Genomic DNA, 25,854 nt, shown 5'->3' on the forward strand with positions numbered 1-25,854 from the left:
TTAAAGTCAATGGAAAAAATGTGAACGCAAATTGAAAAAAAAATTTGCCTTAAACGCAAACAGCTATCACTCCTTGTTCACTGCAAACTATTCACTGGCAGAACAATCTCTAATTATTTCTTGTCCCAAAGACAGCGTTCACATAGAAAAATAAGTGATAAAGAAATCTCTTCAATAGGGACAATAATAAAAGCTTGACAGAGATTGTAACCCTTTGCCACTCTATCTGAAAAAAAACCAAAAAAAACACTTTAATGGTTCACCATTCTACAAGCCAGATGTCCTGGTTAACCTACAATATCTTTAGAGCCGGGAACACTAAGAAGGGGAAGCAGCCCCATCAGTCATGTGACCACACCATTTTTCGGGGGTATTAAAAGTAAAGAGATCTCTGGAAGTGACAGATAGGGAATACTTAAAGTAGCAAAGTTTAAAGTTCAAGTTGCTTTGATGGTACTGGTTTATTTAGTATCTTCTGTTCTCCTGAAACTCATTTGGAACTTCTGAAGAAATGTCATAAGCATTTCTAACGAAATTCAGCATAATTTTCTATTCAGATTAAAAACAAATGTAGAGTGTTAGGATTATCATGGCCATTAACAAACTGTTGCTTTCCTCATATCAGCTGCACTCGGCAGTCAACTGGCAGGTCGCTGTTCTGTTACTATTTAGTCTGAGAATTTGCACCATCTGATTTTCTGGTGAACATTTCTAAAGAAATGCCTTTTTTTAATGTTTTGTAGGCAACAATTAGAAACAAATTTGTTATATTTGTAGCCATTAATGTATTGTTGCATTCCTTACAAACATCTGTTTTCTATCATTGCTGAGCACTTGGAAATATACAGTATTTATTTAACTTGCTTTGTAGTTAATGATGCAAAAGAAGAAAAGCAGCCATAAAGAAAAATGAATTATAGTTGAATAGTTCCAATGCAAAAACCATAAAATCAGAATTGATTAAAAAATGGAATGACTTTCCTTTCCTGCAACATCACAAATGCTGTGGCAGGCATGAGCCTAAGTGCTGGGCATGGGTGGTGCCACTGTTGCTTAGAGGGGTAATTGTGTTAATTGGCTTTCATGCCACTTGATAAATGTCCCTCTCTCATTTGTTGTGGCAGAAGAGATCACCATACTTCAGTACATTTTTTTACATATACACAAGGTCAATAAATCTATATATTAGTCAATTATTTCAGTGGTCACAGTCTTTACTGTGACAATATACAATATATGACATCTAAATTTGTATATGACATCAAAGAAAAAGATTTAGGCACAAAAAATGCTAGAATGATTGCACAAATAAGGTGTCTTTAAAGGGAACCCGACGTGAAAGAGATATGGAGGCTGCCTGTGATGATCGCTGCTGCAGCAGCTGTTGCTGGAAGTAGTAGTGCTGCAGCTCAGGCAGTTCTGATCTATTTCCATGCAAGTTGCATAGCTTTGTCTGTCTTTCCCTGCTGTCAGCTTGTGACTGATTATCATTCACCTGTGTGGGAATCTGCATGTCTGCTCCCATTGGATGACCTCAGTATAAAGATCTGCTTCCTGCAGGGTTTCCTTGGGTTTTCATAGCTTCCGTTTAAGCCCGTCTTGCTGTCGCTTCAGCCCCCGATCGTGTTTCTTGTTCTAAAGATACTTTGCTGGTTTTGCATCATACATTGGTTCATTGCCAATATATATGCATACCAGCACGTTTATTATTTTCCTTGTATTCGTGTTACGTTGATACATCAGTGTCGCTGATATATACGTACACGAACTGTTTATTTCCTGTGTTCAGTTAGTCAGTTTTCCAGCACGTTTTGGTAGTTTGCGCGTACCGTGAGCACCCGTGCTGAGCTAGTTATCCTGTTCCTGGTCCTGTTTGTGGATTGCGTTCATCTCTGCGAAGAGATAACGAATCCTTCTGAATCCTGTTCTGTTACTGTTTGTGGATTGCGTTCATCTCTGCGAAGAGATAGCGAATCCTTCTGAGTCCTGTTCCCTGTATTACTCCAGTCCTAGTCAGCGTTCCTGCTTATGTCATATATCGGTTCATTGCCGATATATACATATGTTAGTCAGACGTTACAAATAGTTTCATTGATAGCTGTAATTGTAATACACTAGGAAAACATACTTATTGTATATTTATCTGTGTTACGTTCATCTATCTTGATCCTGCTGTTTCCTGACTGTCCTGTCCTGTCTTTGTAAGGCACGCCATCGCCGCAGCGCATTGGCTGCCTCATTCCAGTCTGTCTGGTTTTGGACGCTTGCTGTCGCTAAGTAGCCGCTAGCTAGCAAGCGTTCATTCTGTCTACCTGTCCTGATCTCCTCAGTTCTGGTTTGTGCGCTCAGCGCTACTTTGCGCTGAGACGTTATAACGAAAGCATTGTTTGTGGCTGTCAGATCTGCCCCGGCTCTGTGCGCCACAATCTCCTATTGGAGTCAGTCCTCCCCTCCACTATACTAGGGATAGCCTGTTTCCTGGTGCTAGTGTGTGTACCTCCTCCACGCCAGCTCATGCGTTGCATGCTGACTGTGGAGAATACACCACCAAGCCTTACATTATGAAAACCCCATTACCAATCCCCATTGTGGGGGGGATTCCCAGAAAGTATGACACAGTTAATTATGGTTCCTGTTCCTTTAAGAAATTTGAAGAGCTTAACCCTGAAACAGAAAATGAGTTTTTCTCTGAATGTGCCAGGTTCCTGGCCAATCCCGATCTCCAAGCGACTCCTGTTTCAACCTGGGCACTCCAGCTAGTTTATATTTTGTTTAAAGGGCAATTGCTTCAGTGGGCATGTGATGTTCTCAATCATTCCGATTTGAATGAGAGACCGCTGGAATTTCTAGCGTTTGTGATCCATAACTGGTTGCACATAGATCCATTGCCTTTTCCTCTAAATGAACTCCTGGCAGCAGGCCAATCAGCTGCTCCTTCAATTGTTTGCAAAAATGATCAGCAAGCAGAGAGTGTTCCTGATAATTTTCCTGCAGCCTTGAATAAATCACCAAAAACAGCAGGGAAAACAGCAGGGTCTAAGGCAAAACGCAAACGTTCTAAGAAACGTGTCCGATCTGCAGAGTCGTTATCCTTAGCGACTGAGACCTATAATGAGATTCTGCCATTAACAGATAATGAAATGCAATTATCTTTCAGGGGAGTTAAATGGACTTATGAAACTATTAATGAACTTTCATCACTGGCTAGGGAAAATAAAGATTTTTGTTTAAAAGAATTATCTGAGTATGATTATGAGGAGATATTACAGAGTATTGAACAAATCAACTTATTTGTGAAGCAAGGAAAGTTTGCATACACTACAGTTCAACACTTGCTACAGGTATTAGAGATTCTTAAGAATAAGGAATCTGCCAATCAGCCCCGTTTCTTGCCCCGTGCGGAGCGTGCCGCCGCCCGGGGCGCTGTTGGGAGGGGGGCGCTATAATGGAGGGGGGAGCCGGAGCCGCGGGGAGGGCAGCCCAACCTCTCCCTCCCTCTCCTCTCCCGGGCGCCCTCCGTGCTCCCCCCTCAGATGCAGAGTTCGTGAGCAGCAGGGAAGCGCTGTTTACAACTCACCGGCTGCCTGGCTCCAAGCGCTGCTCTCTCGCCGCTGGTCTCCTCTCTCTCTCTGTATACGTACTGATACACGCTGCTTCCTGTAGCCGGAAGCAGCGTGTATCAGTATGTATACAGAGAGAGGAGACCAGCGGCGAGAGAGCAGCGCTTGGAGCCAGGCAGCCGGTGAGTTGTAAACAGCGCTTCCCTGCTGCTCACGAACTCTGCATCTGAGGGGGGAGCACGGAGGGCGCCCGGGAGAGGAGAGGGAGGGAGAGAGAGGTCGGGCTGCCCTCCCTGCGGCTCCCCCCTCCATTATTGGGGGCATCTACCTATCTAACCTATTCTGGGGGCACCTACCTAATCTAACCTACGCTGGGGGGCAGCTGCTAATCTAACCTACACTGGGGGGCACCTTCCTATCTAACCTACACTGGGGGGCACCTACCTAATCTAACCTACACTGGGGGGCAGCTACCTATCTAACCTATACTGGGGGCAGCTACCTAATCTAACCTACGCTGGGGGGCAGCTACCTATCTAACCTATACTGGGGGCAGCTACCTAATCTAACCTACGCTGGGAGGCAGCTACCTATCTAACCTACACTGGGGGGCACCTACCTAATCTAACCTACGCTGGGGGGCACCTACCTAATCTAACCTACGCTGGGGGGCAGCTACCTATCTAACCTACACTGGGGGGCAGCTACCTATCTAACCTACACTGGGGGGCAGCTACCTAATATAACCAACACTGGGGGGGCAGCTACCTATCTAACCTACACTGGGGGGCAGCTACCTAATCTAACCTATACTGGGGGGCAGCTACCTATCTAACCTATACTGGGGGGCACCTACCTAACCTATACTGGGGGGCACCTACCTAACCTATACTGGGGGGGCAGCTACCTTATCTAACCTATACTGGGGGGCAGCTACCTAATCTAACCTATTCTGGGGGGCACCTGTCTAATCTAGCCTATACTAGGGGGCACCTACCTAATCTAACCTATACTGAGAGGCACCTACCTATCTAACCTAGGGGGGGGGGCGCAATTTTTACACCCTCGCCCTGGGTGCATTTTAGCCTAGAAACTTAACTGCTGCCAATCACCTGCTAATTAACCCAATATATGTCCCTGCCACAATCATATCTGCAAACTGTGATCTGCCTGTTAAGTATGCTTGGAATCCTCCATTTGAGAAAGGAGAGATGGAAGCTCTGGTCAATGAATGGAAGAATGATTCAAGTTCATTTTGTCAATTTTACAGTGCAAAAAGTGAATTAGTATTGAATGCATGCATTAAGTCTGCCTATAACCTAATAAAAACTGGTGTGTGTGGGTATGACTTTGTGGCTCCATTGATCGATGTGTGGAAAATGATTTTGGATGATTTTTATGCGATTCAATCAGTTGATACCAGGGAAGACACACTGTCAATTGGAGACTGTCCCACTTCTCCAGTTACTGAGTCCCTGCCATGTCTTGTGAATGTTCCTGTAACTCCACCCTGTACCATGGATAACTCAGTGTTACTTCCCAGTAAAACAGAAGCCACTGATATTTTCTTAACTTTGCCCTGCACAAATTTCTCAGCAGAGAATCCAGAGGTCCTGCTGACTTCTGAGTCCAGCCTAGCCAGTACTCATGAGTCTTTGTTCAGTGAAACAGACACCAGAAAAATCTTGCCTGTCTCTGCAAACACTTCTGCAGAAATTACCCGTGTTAATAAAGTTCAACTCCTGTCTGATCCAGCAGATGCCAATAGATGCACTACATCAGTTTCCGAGTCCCAGCAATCCTGTCCAGAAACCTCAGAACCCCAGCATCTGAATTTTCCAATTTTACAATTGAATGGTGATTCAGATGCGCAAACATTGTGTCTTGATTTTCCTGTTTCTACACCTCGCTCTAGTTTCGTGAATAGCTCAGAGCATCTGCTCTGTGAACCTGAAATCGCAGAATTATTACCTTGTTCAGAAAATGTTCCAATAAATTTGCCCTGTACCATGAATTGTGCAGTAGATCTCTCCAATGAAACTCAGGTCACAGAATCATTATGCTGTCCAGCAGGTGCTTCCATGGTTTTGCCCTGCAATATGGACTGTTCAGTGATCCTGTCCAGGGAAGCTGTGGTCGCAGAGTCTTATGCTTCACCCAGTACTTTGGATATTTCAAACCCTCTAGCAGAGGAGTCTGAGGCACTGCTTACCTCAGTTGGTGTTGCAGTAATATTCACTTGTCTAGCAGCTGTTTTGGAATTACAGTCTGCTCTAATAAAACTTGGTGAATTTCTGCCCAGCAAAGCAGAAGCCATTGAAATATTGTCCTCGTCAGCAATTGTGTTAGATACCTTGCCCTGTACACAGTCTGATTTAACCAATGTTGTTGAGTCCCTCTCCAGTGTTGTAACAGCCGAGGAACTCCAGCCCTGTCCTCTGAATGTTTCAGAAGTCTTGCCCTGTAACATGGATAATTCTGATTCTCTGGTCAAAATAATAGAAATCTCAGAATTTCAGTCCGGTCTGATGAGTGTTCCTGAAACCCAGCCCTGTATCCTGAAAGATTCTGGTTCTCTGGCCGCTGTGGCAGAGGTTCCAGAGTCCTTTTCCTGTCCAGGGAATTCCTCAGTTTTGCCTAGTCCAGTGGGGGCTGCTGCAATACTGACTTGTTCTGCAGCGCCTCATGAGCTCCAATCCAGTGTTTTAAATGAGTCTCTGTCCAGTCCAGAGGTAGTTGTGGAGTCCCTATCTGGTTCAGTGCATACATCAGAAGATTTGTCCTGTCTTGTTAGTGCCCCTGAATCTGATTTGTTACTGACTTTGCTGGAATCAGCGACATCTAAGTCTGATCCAGCATTCTCGTGTAAAAGTCCAGTAGTTGCGAAGTTTAGTCATGATGATTTTTTTTGGCCAGTCCTGGTTTTGGTCCTGTCTTGGCTGACCCTGAGGCTCACAGTTCCTTGACATGCCCAGAGGTTTCTCTTGTGCCGGTGTTCCCAGATGTTCTTTGTGTGCCAGAATGCCCAAGTGTGTCTAAGGTGTTAGCGTGCTCTGATGCTTCCTTAGTGGGAACACGTTCTGATGTTGCCAGTCTGCCTGCATGCCCAGAGATGGTTCTGGTCCCTGAAAGCCCTGATATTGATGTTTGTCCTTGTGGCCCTGACTCGGTAATTGCCCTAGGTTCCATAGGGGTTCTTGATAGTTCTCCATGTGAGCCTAAGGGGCATTCTGACCTATGGGGATCTCTTTGGAGCTTCAAGGTGTTCTGGGAGGTCTCTGAGAAAACTTGTCCTGGTGCCTTGGACTGGTTCAACAGTGGGTTTTGTGTTGGTAAAGACAGTACCGGTGGGCATTGCAAAGGCTTTGGCGTTTCTGAACGGTTCCTGGAAGGCGGTGGGTATCGCTCAGGGAATTTCGGAGGGCTTTCTTCTGGAAATCATGGTTCTGATGGGTGTCACATTGGGGCTTGTAGTACTGATGGGCATGATTCTGTAGGTTCTGGTTCTGATGGGTCCAGTCTTGTGGGGACTGATTCTGGAATTCGGTCTTGCCGGGCTGTCCCGGTCATCATGAATTATTAGTCGGACTGTTTTGTTGGGAATTTCAGTTTTGAAAAGCGTCTGGAATCCGCTTTTAAGGGCGGGGGTACTGTGATGATCGCTGCTGCAGCAGCTGTTGCTGGAAGTAGTAGTGCTGCAGCTCAGGCAGTTCTGATCTATTTCCATGCAAGCTGCATAGCTTTGTCTGTCTTTCCCTGCTGTCAGCTTGTGACTGATTATCATTCACCTGTGTGGGAATCTGCATGTCTGCTCCCATTGGATGACCTCAGTATAAAGATCTGCTTCCTGCAGGGTTTCCTTGGGTTTTCATAGCTTCCGTTTAAGCCCGTCTTGCTGTCGCTTCAGCCCCCGATCGTGTTTCTTGTTCTAAAGATACTTTGCTGGTTTTGCATCATATATTGGTTCATTGCCAATATATATGCATACCAGCACGTTTATTATTTTCCTTGTATTCGTGTTACGTTGATACATCAGTGTCGCTGATATATACGTACACGAACTGTTTATTTCCTGTGTTCAGTTAGTCAGTTTTCCAGCACGTTTTGGTAGTTTGCGCGTACCGTGAGCACCCGTGCTGAGCTAGTTATCCTGTTCCTGGTCCTGTTTGTGGATTGCGTTCATCTCTGCGAAGAGATAACGAATCCTTCTGAATCCTGTTCTGTTACTGTTTGTGGATTGCGTTCATCTCTGCGAAGAGATAGCGAATCCTTCTGAGTCCTGTTCCCTGTATTACTCCAGTCCTAGTCAGCGTTCCTGCTTATGTCATATATCGGTTCATTGCCGATATATACATATGTTAGTCAGACGTTACAAATAGTTTCATTGATAGCTGTAATTGTAATACGCTAGGAAAACATACTTATTGTATATTTATCTGTGTTACGTTCATCTATCTTGATCCTGCTGTTTCCTGACTGTCCTGTCTTTGTTAGGCACGCCATCGCCGCAGCGCATTGGCTGCCTCATTCCAGTCTGTCTGGTTTTGGACGCTTGCTGTCGCTAAGTAGCCGCTAGCTAGCAAGCGTTCATTCTGTCTACCTGTCCTGATCTCCTCAGTTCTGGTTTGTGCGCTCAGCGCTACTTTGCGCTGAGACGTTATAACGAAAGCATTGTTTGTGGCTGTCAGATCTGCACCGGCTCTGTGCGCCACAATCTCCTATTGGAGTCAGTCCTCCCCTCCACTATACTAGGGATAGCCTGTTTCCTGGTGCTAGTGTGTGTACCTCCTCCACGCCAGCTCATGCGTTGCATGCTGACTGTGGAGAATACACCACCAAGCCTTACACTGCCATATTTATTTCGATGTAAACAATACTAGTTGCCTGGTAGCCCTGTTGATCTTTTGGCATAAGTAGTGTCTAAATCAAAAACCTGGAACAATCATATGGCTAATCCAGTAAAACCTGACTGAGTCTGCTGAGTCAGAGTACCTGATCTGCTGCATGCTTGTTCAGGGTCTATGGCTAAAAGTATTAGAGACACAGGATCAGGAGGGGTACTCTGGTATTGAGTATTGGTATTGAGTATTGGAATGAAAGAAACTGGTATTGTTTAAAAGGAAATACTGTAAATATGACAGCCTCCATATCCCTCTCACCTCAGTGTTCTTTTAACACAATATCTTGAGTATCTTACGTGCTTCTGTCTCTGCAGTTTGCAAGCGTCCTAGAGCATTTTGATGATGAGATCAGAGTTCTGTGGGGAACTCACTATATGTATACAGTTTTTACTGAAATAAGTTCCTAATAATTTCAGACATGTGGTTGGGGTCATAGTAATCCTGCAGAATCATGCAGTGACTGATTAACTTTCTCCCTATTGGAACTGCATGATGGATTGCATCTGTATGTACCTCTCATTCTCAGCAGTGAGGATGCCACAAACTTTGACCAACTCAATTACATTTATGGAAATTCAGATCCACACATTAGTAGAATCTCCACCATGCTTCACAGCTGTCTGCAAAAATTAATTAAAGTACTATCCCCAAACCTTTCAACAGAGAAAGCAATTTTGACCCATCAATTGAGAGCATGTGCTGTCAGTTTTCTGTACACCAGTCCTTGAGATTCATGTGCATAGATGTAAAATGACTGTGGCCAAATTTCAGCACACAGTGAAGCCAAAAGAAAGCTCACCCTGTGTCTGCTGAAAGTCTGGGGTGGCGTTAATTCTTTTACTCCTCCGAGTTGTCACAACTCAGCGGGGACATGTTATTCAGGCACTGGCTTTTGCCGGATTCCCTCTTTTTTTCTCTATTGTGAGCTCCAGCAATCGTCGGTGCCAAAATTAGTAATTGAGCACCGCTTTAGCTGTAATTCACATTTTGGCCTATGCTGGCGCCCAGATCATCAGTGCAGCTCTGCGCCGAACAGAGCTGAGACAAGGTCCTCCAGCACTTAAGGCTGAGACACCAAAGTGTGCCCCCCATTCCTCCCACCCCAGCCGTCACACACTGATTGCTATTAGACAAAGAAGCGCCCCAGAGCCCCCAACCCTTTAATCTCTAGTTATCTGGTTTGCAGTCACTGCCATGTATCCCCTTTTCTTATTTCTCTCTGCTTCAAACACAATAGGGGAATGATAGCTGAGTGAGTTGTGCGCCCCCTCCTACACTGCGCCCTGAGGCTGGAGCCTCTTTCGCCTCTGCCTCGGCCCGGCACTGTCGCCAAAATTAGCTTTCTTGATGTGTAGGTGATCCATTTAGTCTTGTATCCTTCCTCGAATTATTGGCTATTTATCACAGCTCTTCAATAAAGGCCACTTTTGGTGTTGATGGGAGTATCAGGGTCCCAATGTTTCCTACCAGTTCTCAGCTGATAACAGTGATGGATGTCTGATTTTAAAAGGAAATAAGCTTGATGTATTTTCAACGAATCTGTAGCCTGTAATAATTTAATAGTCAAAGCTGTAAGTATGCTATTTTGAAGTACTCAATGGGCCTGATTCACAAAGCGGTGCTAACAGTTAGCACGCTGGTGAAAAGCCCTTTATCATGCCTAAACTCAGTTTAGGCATGATAAGTTTAGGTGTGATAAGTTTAGGTGTGATAAGTTTAGGCATGATAAGTTTAGGTGTGATAAGTTTAGGCATGATAAGTTTAAGCGCCAACTGCGTTAGCACCACAGTGCACAGCTGATCAAAAGTTTTACGCTAGCAAAGACTGGTGCACTTTGTATAAAGTTTAATGGCGCTGCTTTGCGTGCGGGACTTTGCAAGCGATCTAAACTTATCTAAACTTAGCATGCCTAAACTTATCACACCTAAACTTATCACGCCTAAACTTATCACGCCTAAACTGGCTTTTCACCAGCATGGTGCAATGGTTATCATGCCTAAAGTCTTTTAGGCGTGCTAACTGGGTTAGCACCGCTTTGTGAATCGAGTCCAATGTGTCCTTTGTCATTTTCCTTAGACTTTTATTTTTACCAGAAATGTTATTTGTGTTGCATTCCATGACTACTGCAGTTCTATTTGGTTATTTTCAGTTTCTGCAGTTTTCTGCAGTTTCCTTTCTCCCATCCCACCCGCCCAACCCAACCCAACAGCATACTATCCAACTCCCTGATTAGCCGTTACTGGTTTGACTAGGCTCCCATCTGTTGTGCTGCTCAGCCTCCCATTCAACAAAGAAGCAGTCCATGCTCTGTGCACTCTCGCTCATTGTAGTTTTTCACTCCTGCCCACATGTGCATAGGAGCTGAAAGAGTTCTAACCATGCATACTTCAGAAATGAGGCTTGTGTATGACTGGCACTTGTCAAGTATGCATACCCATACCACTCCTGGCCTTGGCTGCTGTGCACATCCTGGCAGAAGCAGGGAGCCGAAGTGGATAGAGCATGCACTGCTTCTTTGATGAATGGGAGGCAAAGCAGCACAACAGAGGGGTCTCAAGTGTGCATGCACAACACAAGCGTCCTTTCTCAAGTTGGTGACAGTGGGCCTACAACCCCAGGCACTAATCACTGCAGCTTGTATGTCCTGTTCATCATAAAACAGAAAGAATTTGTGATAATTCAGGGAGATATCTCAAGCTCACTCCAACCTGAATTATCGCAAATTCTCTTTGTTTTAAGAAAGCAAACTTTCGTTTTTCTTAGCATTTTAGAAATGGGGCTTTTAATACCATTGTAGCCCCTCACACACTCCAATGAGTTCTGGTTCACCATGAGCTTGCTGATTAGTCTGTACTGTTCATCATACAGAGGCCTATATCATCAGCAGACAGCAGATGCATCACTCAGCACTCCCAGGAAGTAAGGAAGATGCAGGGAACTGTACAAATCATCGTTCAGACAGTGTGCGCAGAGCAAAGCAGGGCAGCTGTGGACGACCAGAGATTATTTATTTTGACATGTGGTCCAAAGTCCTGCCATGCTTCTGCTTTTTCCGCCCAAAGACATGGTCTTCGTAGCCTTCCCAGAAATCCAGCCCTAGTGTTATATAGTGTACTATTATGTAATATATTTGTATTGTTTATTAATTGATTCATGATTCTGCTAAATGTTTCTGTTTAAGTTATGGTGTACTGTATATTTGTTTAACTGTGTTTATTCATCATTAGGATGACACCATTATATGAGTGTGGGCAATTAAATCATATTATACCACCCTACATTAGCAGCCATGGCACCTTACTGGATTAAGCTGATTGGATACAAGTTTAGCTATGTTACTTTCTCCTTTACCATGTAGAGTAAACCAAATACAGCCCCATTCTCAGCCATACTAGCTTCTATTTAATTTGGTTGTATTGGGTGGTAGAATGATGAGTTACTAACTGTACCTTCCCCCTTTGCCATATTCACTAAGCACTATCGTGTGTTCAAACATACCCAGGACTTAATTACCCAGGATGTAATTACTCAAGGCTGTCAACATACTCTTTAAAATCCTCAGCATGTATTCAATTAGTTGTATTAGATAAAACACAAAAATAAAGTTGAACATAGCGTGAAACCAAATCAGTGCTTGATTTGCCCCATAGAACATCACTCACAGTATTACCATGTACATTATATATCCCATAATCAGTGCTGTACCTAGGGAATTTGACACCCGGTGCTGTTTACAGACCGGTGCTGTTTAAATGGCAGGAAGACCTCTTACCAGGACTGCAGACATCAGCAGTGCTGTTTGGCGGAGACACGCTGTTGAAAGAAGCCACTAAGATCTGAAAAGAGGAAATGGTCATGGGCAAGACAACAGGGTGGGAGGGGGAACTGGGAAAAGAGATAAGATTACCTGCAATTACGCTAATCTAAATTGCCTGGAGCTTGCTTTACTGCTTGCTACAGAATTCAGCTGTATCACTGGCTTCTGCAACAGCAGACTGCCCCGCATTATTGATTAATTACTCTGATCAGGATAATCAATAGTCCAGGGCACTCTGGTATTACAGCAGCCAGTGCACATAGCTACTAATGACGAGGAACTTCTGAAGCACTAAACACTTCCTGCCACCCCTCCCTGCTAATGTCCCAGCTGCAGCACAGCAATCAATCTCTCTACTCACCCTGCTACTCTGCACATTCACTCACTGCAGATTGTGTGTAGAGAGCAAGGAGACACATTGCCCACAGGACAGGAAGGGGGAGGAGTGCTACATCTAGTGCAGGAAGTAGTACAGTCCCCTGCACTGCCTACTGCTATTTTCCCAAACATTGCCCAAACTATAAAAAAAGGTACCAGGTGGAAGAACACAGTGGCTGACCACGACAACGGCACCCCTAGCTATGGCTACACCTGGTGCTGTGAGCACCTGCAGCCCTATGGTAGGTACGCCACTGCCTATAATATATGTGATAATATAATGTATACATCGCCACCCCCCTTTTGCATATAAACGAGAACTCCACCAATACTGAGCATGGTACATATATGGTAAGAGTTAAGGGGAATCATGTACGCTGGCCTTTTGACACTAGGCATGGCTTGGCGGGTTTGGTGACAAGTTTATAGTGGTAATGCACAATTGTGAAAGGTTTATAACAGATACATGCTGAGAGGATTGATGAGAAGGTGAGTGCAGTATGAATATATAAACAGTGATTGAATGAACAGAGACTCTTTCCAGCGTTTCCTGTGTTGAATATATTGGCAGGAAGTGACTGAAGTGCGCATGTGGTAGTGAATGTCTCAAACACTTGTAATAGAGGTCTTTCTCAGCATCAAAACTTTACAAAGTATAAAAATGACAGGAACATTGCACTTTTATGCTAAACTCTTTACTCCACAGCTCAAAAAACACAATATTGCGAAAAGTATTGAGTCGCCTACCTTTACACACATATGAACTTTAATAACACTCTATTCTTAATCTATAATCTTTTAAATGGACTTAGCCCACCCCTATAACAGCTAGCTTCAAGTCTTCTGGGAAAGCTTTACACATGGCTTAGGTGTGTGTTTATGGGAATGTTTGACTATGCTTTAAAAAAAGCATTTGTGAAGTCAGGCATTGATGTTGAACGTGAAGGCCCGGCCTGCAGTTTCCACTACATTTGATCCCAAAGGTGTTCTGTCAGGTTGAAGTCAGGGCTCTGTGCAGGTCAATCATGCTGCTCCACACCAACGTCACTCATCCATGTTTTTAGGGACCTTGCTTTGTGCACTGGTGCTCAGTGATGTTGGAACTGGAAGGGACCATAGCCACACTGTTTCCACAAAGTTGGGAGCATGAAATTGTTCAAATGTGTTGGTACTCTGAAGCATTCAGGGTTCCTTTCATTGGAACTAAGGGGCCTAGCCCAATATCTGAAAAACAATCCCACACCATTATCTTCCCTCCACCAAACTTTACATTTGTCAAAATGCAGTCAAGCAAGAACTATTCTCCTGGCATCTGCCAAACCAAGACTCATTCATGAAATTGCCAGACAGAAAAGTGAGATTTATCACTCCCAGAGAACACAACTCCACTGCTCTAGAGTCCAGTGGTGGCGTGCTTAACACCACTGCATCTGATGCTTCATATTGCACTTGTTGATGTAAGGCTTGGATGCAGCTTCTTGGCCCTGGAAACCATTTTTTTAAAGGGACTCCGAGCAGTGCAAAAACTATGAAAAGATGCATATCATTTTAAAGCTCTCTTTCCAATGATATATAAACCACTGCCCTACGCCTTTTAGTTTTCGCTATTTTCGCGATTGAAATTGTCGCTGCCGCGATTTCAATCGCGAAAATAAAGAAAACTAAAAGGTGTAGGGCGACGATTTAGGTGTCGCCAGAAAGAGGAGAAAGAGAGCTTTAAAATGATATCCATCTTTCCATAGTTACTTGTATTACACAGGGCGACTTTTTCCTAAAGTCAGCAGCTCCATTCTGCTGAATGGAGCTGCTGACACTGGGGAAAGTGTCGTCCTGTGTAATACAAGTAACTATGGAAAGATGGATATCATTTGAAAGCTCTCTTTCTCCTTTTTCTGACGACCCCTAAATTGTCACCCTACGCCTTTTAGTTTTCTCTATTTTTGCGATTGAAATCACGGCCGCGGCAATTTCAATCGCGAAAATAGCGAAAACTAAAAGGCGTAGGGCGGCGGTTTATATATCATTGGAAAGAGGAGAAAAAGAGCTTTAAAATGATATGCATCTTTCCATAGTTTCTGCACTGCTCGGAGTCCCTTTAAGCTTTCTATGCACTGTTGTGACTCTGCACAAAGATGGTGACTTCTGCATAATGTTTCCCTCTGAAATAGTTTGATTCACTATTCATAACAAGCTGGAACAGTGCAAATTATACCCCGTTGTTTAGGTACGCACGCTACACTGCTACTAGTGTGCCTGGTGTACCCAGTGGTGTCATTAAGTCTTTACTAGCACTTTACTTTATTAGCATGCAGAACGGGATATACTGTGAAGGGGATATACTGTAACTAGTGCTGTTCCAGTGCGTTATGAGTAGTGAATCGACGTCTAAGTGCTATTTCAGCTCTGTGATTATATGTGGTCTACCACTTCATGTTTGAGTTGGTGTTGTTCCCAATTTCTTCCACTGTGTTATAATGCCACTAGAAGTTGACCGTGGGATATTTTGTAGTGAGAAAAATTTACAAACATCACAGTGCCACAATGGAATTTATTAAGTTCCTGCCCATTCTTTCATAGGGTTGTTAGAACTACTCTGCGTGCTTAGGTCATTGATTCAATAGACTTGGCCATGGCAGGGATTGGAATACCTGAATTTAATGATTTGGAGGGGCATTATGATACTTTTGGCAATACGGTAATGTATGAGAAGGGAGAAATAATAGTAAAAAAAAATGTGGATACATTGTATATGAAAAATAATTCCTCCACTAATGATATCAAGGAATCTAGAAAATAAATTATTAGCCATCTTTTGAAGGTGTATTTCATAAGGATCAATGAGCTATCATTTTTTCCAAAGCAGCTCAACTCGACGCACAATGTACCTGGTATCAGCGCTGCAATGCAACAGTCTGTGACCGCATATCGGTGAGCCAGATCCCAAATTACTTAGCCCCCAGCCAAGTTGCTACCACTCAGAGAGGGAATAACACCGCTGGGAATTTCGGCAGCAACATGGTCAATTATGCTCAATTGGCCAGTCGGCCGAACAATACCTACTCTTTGTTGGATAATATGACACATTACACTTGTTTTTGTTTGAGCCCTGCAGCATATAATTATGCCTGCCAGTCTGTATTGCTGTCTGTGTTCCAGTTAGGGCTATTTCCATTTCTTTCCTGTCGCAGTGCCGGGTTCACTGAAAACAGGAAATGTGATAAGATATTTGCAATAGTGATGCCTAAAGAGTAATTATACAAGTATAACAGGTACTGTATATTAAATATTTAAACAATTTGTACACAATGGTAATTATTTCAGAGAAGATTCAGAGTTTACCAAGTTTCCAGATGTGGAAAAGCTGGTCTTCAGCCTGTTTGTTTGTTTGTGGATTGATCTAAAACCTGTACCTGATAGTAGGAGCTCAAACACGCGTTTCCAGGGTGAGGTTATCCTTGATAATGTTTTAAGCCCTTCTTATATGTGAGTCTTATACAAGAGTCCAGGTGATGGTAGTTCAGTGCTGATAATGACCTCTGCTGTTTTTATAACTTGCTGCATGGCTTCTCTACCAGCCTGTTGTAACAGGCCATCATGCAGTTGGTCAAGACACTTTCTATAGTGCATCTGTAGAAATTAACCGGCAGCTTCTTTGGAAGGTTAGTGCTCTTTAGCTCTCTCAAAAAGTAGAGGCTTTGCTGTGCTTTATGCTTGGCCTGTCCCAGAGTATCACATAGAACATGTAGTGATGGAAAATCTCCCCAGTGTAGCCAGACTGAAACTGAATTATTATTATTATAATCTTTGGAAGTAACAGCTGGGACCCTCATGCTGACATCAGCAGAGTTCAAAGTTCAAGTTGCTGTGAGGGTACTGATTTAGTATCTACAGTTCTGTGGAAACTCACCTGAATTTCTGGAGAAATGTTGCCCCAGACATTTCTGAAGAAAGTCTATTTTTCCATTTTGAATAAAAACAAATGTATAAAGATTTTGGCCATTAACAAACTTGCATTCTTCCTATTAGCTGCATTCGGCAGTCAGACGTCAAGTCGCTGTTCTCTTACTGATTAGTTTCAGATTTAGAATCACCAAGAGACCCAACTGATTTTCTGGTGAACCTTTCTAAAGAAAAGCAGTTTTTTATATTTTGTATAGGCGATTATAAATACATTTGTTATGTTTGTGGCCATTCATTCACTGTTGCATTCCTTACAAACATCTGATTGTATCATTGCAGACTGTTTCCATATAAACACAATTTATTTTACTTACTTCCTAGTTAAAGATGCAATTAAGGAAAAGCAGCTTAAAGAAATAAATTAATATACTGTTGAATATTTTCAATGCAAACAACAACAATCAGGATAGATTAAAAAATAAATAAATAAAAAAAAAGCCAAAAGATTTCCTTTTCCTGCCAGCTCTGCCACATCACAACTGCTGTAGTTGGTATAAACTAGTTTGTGAGCCATTGCTGGTGTCACTGTTGTTCATTGGGGTATGAATTGGGATTGAGGCCACGTAAAACACTTCCACACATGTGTTGTAGCAGAAGAGATCACTGCACTTTAGAACCATGCTAAAGATTTAGGCACTTGTGAAAAAAGCAGCTTACTGTAAGCGAGTGAGGGGAGATAGAATGCCAGCACTGCATGCATATAGAATTATTGACACAGTAGCACTCACATCTGAGCAAGCTGTGAACAAGCATGGGATTGCGAAACGGCTGTTGGCTGATCTGTGCCCGGCATCCACTTGCTTAGCTGCTTAACCTAATTGGCTTGTATGTTATATTAGTGCTGCTGTTTCAATAAACCTATATGTATGCAGTGCTGGCTTCTACATGCCCTCACTTGGTTTAAGCTTGAGCATGCATGGTGAGATTGCGTGAATCGGAAGTACCCGGAGGAAAAGATGTACTCCATTTTAGGTAGCTGCCAGTATAGGTAGCCACAGTAAAGTAGCTAAAGGTACTACCAGCAGGGGTAGCCAGAGAAGTCCCCAGTATAGGTAGAGAGATTGCCCCCCCTTTATAGTTAGCCAGATTTGTATAGATAGTCAGATTCTCAAGTATAGTTAGCAAAATTACCCTCCCAAGAATAGTTGGACCTCAAGTATAGGTAGCTATGTTAGTGCTGTTGCATGTTGCGGAGAGGACAAATTACTCTGCTGTTAGGCCCAGTGCCATACGGCTCCATATCGGCCGCTATGGCTGCTATGGTGATCCCTATATCATTGCTCTTTCCTCTGCCTAACATCAACCTCTTTTGCCTATGCATGTAGGCTGCATCAATGCGTAGCCTCTAATGTTGGTTCACTGGCTAACTACCTGTTATCAATTGCAACAATCGTCATGCTGCTGAATGATGCAGGGCCGCATGATATTCCATGATGGAAAGCATTTGCCTGTACTCCTAAGCAGTAAGGATGTAGTCCATTTTGACCATGGAGCACAGGGAGGAGGTGGGCACAGTCAGCTCTGAACTCACAGGAAAAGACTGCCCACCTAGCTCCTCCCTGTGACAGTGGGACAGGGGAAGAAGTTTGGAAAGCTTATAGACTTCTCTTTACTCCAGCCAAGCAATATACGAGATTAACACAGGAAGTCAGCATGGCAAACTCCGCTAACCCGGGTAATAAATAAACAAACAATAAAAAAAGAAACACATTTGTGTATTTGAGATGAAATAAGGAAGGCTGCAGCAACTGTCACATCCACACATGGACCCATATGCAAATCACTATTTCTCCTAGATGATATTTTCACACCTTTTCAATAAAATGCCTTTTAAACTACCAGCAAGCAAGAAACTACTCAGAATAATTTTGACAGTACTTTTTATCCTACTTTTTAGTAGTTTTTCAGTTGCCGAATGCTGAAAAGTAATTTAAAACAGAAGATGAAAAATGTTCTCCCAGGAGAAAATGTATGAGAAAAAGGGAATTGAATAAGAACTTTAAAGGATACCCGAACTGAAATGTGACATAATGAGATAGACATGAGTATGTACAGTGCCTAACAAACAAATAACTATGCTGTGTTCCTTTTTTTCTTTCTCTGCCTGAAAGAGTTAAATATCAGGTATGTAAGTGGCTGACTCGGTCCTGACTCAGACAGGAAGTGACTACAGTGTGACCCTCACTGATAAGAAATTCCCATTTTTTACCTCTTTCTTGCTCTCAGAAGCCATTTTCTGCTAGGAAATTGATTTATAGTTGGAATTTCTTATCAGTGAGGGTAACAGTGTAGGCACTTCCTGTCTGAGTCAGGACTGAGTCAGCCACTTACATACCTGATATTTAACTCTTTCAGGCAGAGAAAGAAAAAAAGGAACACAGCATAGTTATTTGTGTGCTAGGCACTGTACATACACATGTCTATCTCATTATGTCACATTTCAGTTTGGGTATCCTTTAAGCAAAAAAAAAGTGAAAATCCTAAGCAAAAGAAATGACATATTGTAAAAATATTTTCACAAATTCATACTAACCATATTTAATCTAATGGTTAGTGCAAACCTGTATTCACAAAAAATTTTCATTTTGCAAATTCCAGATACCCCCTTCTCCAGATACCATCCCATCTGTATATCCTTCACTTCTCAATCTATGTATTATTTTGTTCTTGTGTTGCTGGATCTTATTATACTGTGTGCTTAGCTCATGTATCTATGCTCCCTATTATTGTCTGTTTTGTACTTTGTACAGCACTATGGAAGATGTTGGTGCTATGTAAATAAAATACAGTATAAAATAGTAATAACCCCACAAGCCTTGTCAGCAAAGCTGTAATGCTGGCATACAATCAGTAGCATAGTTCTCATCTGCTGCCCTAAATCTTAGCCACAATTAAGATAATTTATTTAACCATCACCTTGTTAATGGCACTTATCTGTTCTTCTTACAGTCTGCTTTTTCACATAATCTTTTAAATGGCTATGTTTGTAGCCTATGGCCCTTTCTAAGTGGTCTTGCTTGCTTTGTAGCCCACTGAGTGATGTTGAACTATCAGCTGAGGACCACATGGAATGAAAACAATTGACTTGACCTTTTAACCTGGTTTCCACCAGATTCCTTCCACTAAACTATCATCATTAAACTAAGAACTCGGTACTTGAAAGTGAAGACATTCTGTTAAGCTACTACCTTCAGCAATATGTCAATGTCATCAGCAACTCTGTTCATCAATGTCAAATCCAATCAAAAACAGCATTATCGACATTACCACACTTCATAAAGGCATTGCCAAGGGGGGGGGGGGGGGGGGGCATGGAAGTGGGGGGGGGGGATAAGGGTTCAATGGGTAGGCAGTTTGTGGACATTGTTAGGTTTACAGTTAATTTATGCTCCACTCAGTCCATGGCATGGTGCAACATAGCGTGCAGCAATTGTCACTGTGGATTCCTCTTCTCCCAGTAGAATGTAGAGTTTTTTCTCATCCTCTAATGTGAGAAAGTCAACAGTTCCATCAATTTTTAAATAATCTTTACCTGGTTGCAGTATATTTAGGGCAATGTAGCAGGAAGTGATTCTCATCCTCAAGGGTCTTCTGCTCACAGTGTTGAGGCATAGTCTATTCTCCCTGGTTTTGTATGTCTGCCTTTGACTCCCAAACTTGATTTCAAGGTTGTTAAAAGTACTCTTTGTAATTTAGTGAAACTCTTCTTGTTTTTAATGTGATATTGCCTTCTCAAAAACAGAAGGTGTTTGCAATGATTAAGCTTTAAAGAATACCTTAACGCTGACAAAAATATAAAACCCAGGGGTTGCAGGCATGTGTAATATGCTTTCCTTATGCCTACTGCTCCCCTGTTTTCCTCCATCCTACTCTGTTTATTTTTAATAGGCCTCCTGGTGGCCGAGAGCACACTGCACATGCACACTATATACAGTTGTGACAGTGTGTTAAGTGGCCCAAGCCTTGTAAAGCTACATACTCACTGCAGCAATGTAGGATGATGGTTCCTCCACAACGAGCTCTCTCCAATCCATCTTCCTGCCAGCGGGTATATGCGACGTTACACAAAAGAGACTTCAAGTGTTTGAGAACTTAAAGAGCCAATCCCCCATGATGGTCATTATCGATGCTTGTTGCTAAAAGTCGTTAGTGCAATCTGTACCCGTGTCATGAGAACACGGAAATTATCGCTTGTCACTTGAAAAATCGCCAGTCGTTAGAAAAATCATCTACAAAATCACAGGGTGGGTAAGGGTTTTTAAGGGTTAAGGGTTTATGCCTTCCGCTATGTCAATTGGGAGGAAGGAGAGAACAGTGCCTAATGCTTACTTATTTATGTTTTCTGGTTGGACTTGATGGACAAATGTAATTTTTCAACCAAACTACCTATGTAAAATAAACAACTGAAGAAAAAAAAATCATTGAATCAACCAAAATGCATTCTAAACATTTACTCACCAAAGTAGCTTTTATTTGGTAAAGTATAACTTCTGAACATTCTTGTGGCATTTTTTCTACAATGGGAATAAAATATTCTTCAGAAAGTTCTCAACTCTGTTGCAGAAGTTGCCATAAATGTGGCACTTGTAGGTTTCTTTGCTTTCACTCTCCTATCCAATTCATCCCAAACATGCATGATGGGGCTTACGTCTGGAGACCGTGCTGGGCAGTTCATTGTTACAAGCGTGCCATCTTGTTCTTTTTTCCTAAGATAGTCCTGGAACAGCTTGGACTTATGTTTTATTGTCTTGCAGTAGGATCAACCTCTGATAAACTGCTGCATTCCAAAGGGTTCTCCATTGCACTGAAGAATGCTGTGGTAGCTGTTTTCGTGTCTCTCTTTCAAAGTCACTGACCCTGGATCCAAGAAAACAGACCCAAACCACCACATTTTCTCCTCCATGTTTGACAGCTGATGTCACACACTGACAACCATCTTTGAGCAATAATTTTTTTGCCTACTCGGTAGCATATAATAAGCATGCGTGTTGAGCTAAAGATGTCAACATTGTATTCAAAACTTCTAACTTTCCATTCATTAATCCATTACGCCATCTTCCAGTCTTCAGTAGTCTATTGGCTATGTTCTATGGCCCAAGAAAGCCTCTTTTTCTTATTCTCGCATTTTAACAATGGCTTACTTACTGCAGCTTGACTTTGTCAGAATTGCATCTCATAGTTTTCTCTTGAAACTCTGACATGCTTACTCTGACTACTAAACTGTTCTTGAGGCTGTGGTCTGTAATGATCTGCCTATCACGCAAGCTGTTTACTCTCAGAATCTTGTCTTCTGATGCTTTTGTGGCTTTGCGTCTACCAGACCTCATCTTATTTGAGGTGAAATAGACTTTCTTTGCTTCACTATAGGAAAGACCTACACCATTATGTGATATTATGGTCTATCTCTCTTCAATTGTAAATTGCCTTTTTTTCTCATAATTTTTATAGCACAATATTTTCTAGAGTGCAATATTTCAAATAATACTTATGTGGGTCCAATACCACCAGTGTGTTCCCACACTACTTTTATATATACAGAGGAGGTTGTACCGTAAGTCACCAGGGAAAGTTGGGACACCTGTAAAAATTGGTATCAGCAAGTTTCAAGACTTGACCAACCTTCATTGTTGCAGAGTAGCTGTAAGTTGTGATCCCATTTCTTATTCCCTGCAAAAGGTAATTTTGTGTCATTCTGAATCAATAATAATAATTCTAAGGTGCACATTATTTTCCAGTTTTGGGTAACCTTACCTTATTTCTAACCTCTGGCAGTTCACCATTTTCCTTAGTACCAGTTTAAGCTATTAATTAAACTTCAATTGCTTGAATTTCATTTAAAAAACTGGGAAAATTGGGTTGTTCTAAAACTGTTCATTGGCAGTGTATATTTTTGCCACTAGCTAGCAAATTACTCGTGCCCAGATATTACACAAAAACTTTTCATTAAAGCGTATTATGTTTTCATTATTTTTTGCTCTATTATGTACAAACATATATTCATTGCATGATGTTACATCTCAGCTTCAGCAGCAATCTGAGCATAGGAAGACAGCTAAGGAGGAACACTGGGCAAAATGTAAAAAAGGACATGCTCATCTGTGATCCTGTGTATTTTCCCACAGAAGGTACACACAAAAAAATGAATATAACCATACTTCCTGTTATGGCATGACAACAGTATTTAGTTGTTATGAAATGATTCCTTCTGTTGTCATGGGAACTACAAACTGACACCAGACGTCTAACAAACAGCCATCTAACAGCTACTTCAGATCATGGAAAGTGCTGTTGTACATCCGACAGGTGGTCAGCGAAGGAAGCAGCATGAAACCCTCCTTGAAGCCTTTCTGCTGGTATAGTGCAGGATGATGATGTCCAAACTGTATCCTAAAAGTGGTGGGTCAGGAATGTACATGGTTCATTTTCTAGAAAGCGAAATCCAGAGTTTCTTTTTTAAATATTTGGCTCTGTGTGTTCACAATACAAATTGAAGCAAGCCTGTGTGATCCTAAAGCAGATTAAAAAAGGAGATACTTACCTCGGTAGATGGAAGCTTCTGGATCCTCCAAAGGCTTCCCTTCACCTCACTGCTCCAGCGCTGGGACCTTGGAAGCTCGCAGCCGTGCTCCCCTACGAGAACAATGCTTGTGAAGTAGCAGGGAGTTGCCACTGCAATTAGCCAACTGGTTGATCATGGGGTGGGGGTGCACATAATTAGAAACCAGATTGATTTCTCTTTGAGCTCTTAAGGTACTGAAAGCTATGATCTGACGGCAATCCCATAGAGGTACTAAGAGCTTGCAGCCACTTGGTATGGGGTCAGTAAATTTAAATGTTGGCAATACACAGAAGTTACTGAAATAACGTTAATTTTCAGTTGTGGGAAGGGGTTAAAGATGAGGCAGCACAACCCTGACACAGGGACAGAGTGAGATTTTATTTATTAATAGTGTGTGCAAGACAGAAAGTAGTAGAGAGACTCCTATCACTAACATCAAACCATAACGTCAATATTAGTTTTTATTGGACTCATACAAATATAGCACAATGTTGGTCTTCATCCTGGTACATTCCTTCTCTCTGTGGAAAAACTAGTTTTGTACTGCCCAGGAACATGTGAATCTCTGCAGAGCTGAACAAGGTTGCTAGTGAGAGCTTTGGGTTTAATTTTTCAACACGCTAAATAAAGAGATTTGTACTTGGAGTCCTTAGAAACTGCTGGCCCGGGACCCCACCTTTAATCACTCATGACTCACCTGTTTCTTGCCATTTTGAATGAAATCATTTCCCGCATTCCGTTAGGGATGTTTCGGTGTATTTATATATTATAGGTTAGCTTTATTTTCCTTCATATTTTACAGATTTCCATCCTTGTTTCGTGTATGGCCTGACTTACTTTTTCCAGCAGAGGAAAGAACACTCGTCTAAAGAGGTCTCTGAATTGTACAGCGTAGCATCTCTGGGGATCTCATATGGGGCAGAATTGCTCTGTACAATGTTACTGAACTAAACTTATAAAACAATAGCATAAATCTTCTGTTCTGTTTAAATTCTGTTATTCTAATTAAAAACTAAGGCAGTAGTTGGAGTTATGTACATTAGGTTCGCAATAATAAATCTGTTTCTAAATGTCACCGTTATTAGAGAACATACCTGCACACATCTGTAAATTACCAAACCCTGTTTATTGCGAGTAATATGGAAGCTGCCATATTTGTTTCCTTTTAACCACTTGCCGACCGCACACTCATACCTACCGTGCGGCGGCAAAGTGGTAGCTGGAGGACCAGCGACGCAGTTCTGCCTCGCCAGGTGCCTCCCTAATTAATCAGGAAAGGCCGCTCGCGCGCGCGGCCGTTTCCTGTCAGATCACGGAGCGGGTCTCCGTGAATAGCCTGCGAGCCGCTGATCGCGGCTCGCAGACTAAATGTAAACGTAGGAGACACATGTCTCCTTTGTTTACATTCTACGGCGCTGCTGCGCAGCAGCGCCGTAAGGCAGATCGGCGATCCCCGGCCAATCAGCGGCCGGGGATCGCCGCTATGTGACAGGGGACGTCCTGTCACTGGCTGCACAGGACGGATAGCGTCCTGTGCAGCCCGGATCACTGGGCATGACAGGTAGGAGAGGGAGGGGGGAATTTCGCCGTGGAGGGGGGCTTTGAGGTGCCCCCCCCCCCGCCACATGCCTGCAGACCGGAGCGATCAGACCCCCCCTGCACATCATCCCCATAGGGGGGAAAAAGGGGGGCGATCTGATCACTCTGCGTGCCCGCTGATCTGTGCTGGGGGCTGCAGAGCCCACCCAGCACAGATCCAAACAAACAGCGCTGGTCCTTAAGCGGGGTAAAGGGTGGGTCCTCAAGTGGTTAAACAATACCAGTTGCCTAGCAGTCTTGTTAATCTTCTGGCATCAGTAGTGTCTGAGTAACAACCCTGAAACAAGCACGTAACTAATCCAGTTAGACTTGAGCAAAAGCACCTGATCTGCATGCTTACTCAGGGTCTTTGGCTACAATTATTAAAGACACAGGGTCAGAGGGACAGCCATATCACATACATTGTTTAAGAGAAATAAAATATGGCAGCCTCCATATCACACTCTGGTTCCCTTTAAGGTGACCAGTTATAGCAACTATAGTGGAAGAAGTAGTATGCAATATTACAGTAATGCCATCTCCGAATAAATTCAGATTGTCAGTCAAGAAAAAAACAATTACTATTAGTTAACCCATTCACAAAGAAGCTCATTCCTGTAAAAACCTTTTATCTCAGACATTCAGAGATAAAAGTGGGATCAGCACCCCAGATAACTCAGTACTAAGTGTAGCTCAGCTTAGCACAGCTCAGCAACTGATTAGACTCCCATGACAAATAAAATTAAACTTATTGACCTCCTCAGAGCCCCTTTTTTTATCAATTAATTTGTTCTTAGACCTTTAAATAGTGTAGTTAATATTTTGGGGTGGTGGCAGGAAATTTTCACTTTAGCTCTACTTTAAGAAAAAAATGTGGGTCACCCAGGGTTCTCCATTAATTTTAGATGGCTAATGGGATTGTGTGTGCCACTTCTATAAGTAGATATTTGTGACTGTTAGTAAAGCTGAAATCTTCTGGTCTTAATATTATTAAAGTGAAACTCAAGCCAAAACAAAAATCCTATTTTTTAGCCTTACATTGAGAGAGGAGTACAACTTTTGCTAGGTTCTCTTTGTTGTTAATGTGCCAAGTGTAAAGAG

This window comes from Hyperolius riggenbachi, chromosome 7 (genome assembly GCF_040937935.1).
Source record: "Hyperolius riggenbachi isolate aHypRig1 chromosome 7, aHypRig1.pri, whole genome shotgun sequence".
Taxonomy (NCBI): domain Eukaryota; kingdom Metazoa; phylum Chordata; class Amphibia; order Anura; family Hyperoliidae; genus Hyperolius; species Hyperolius riggenbachi.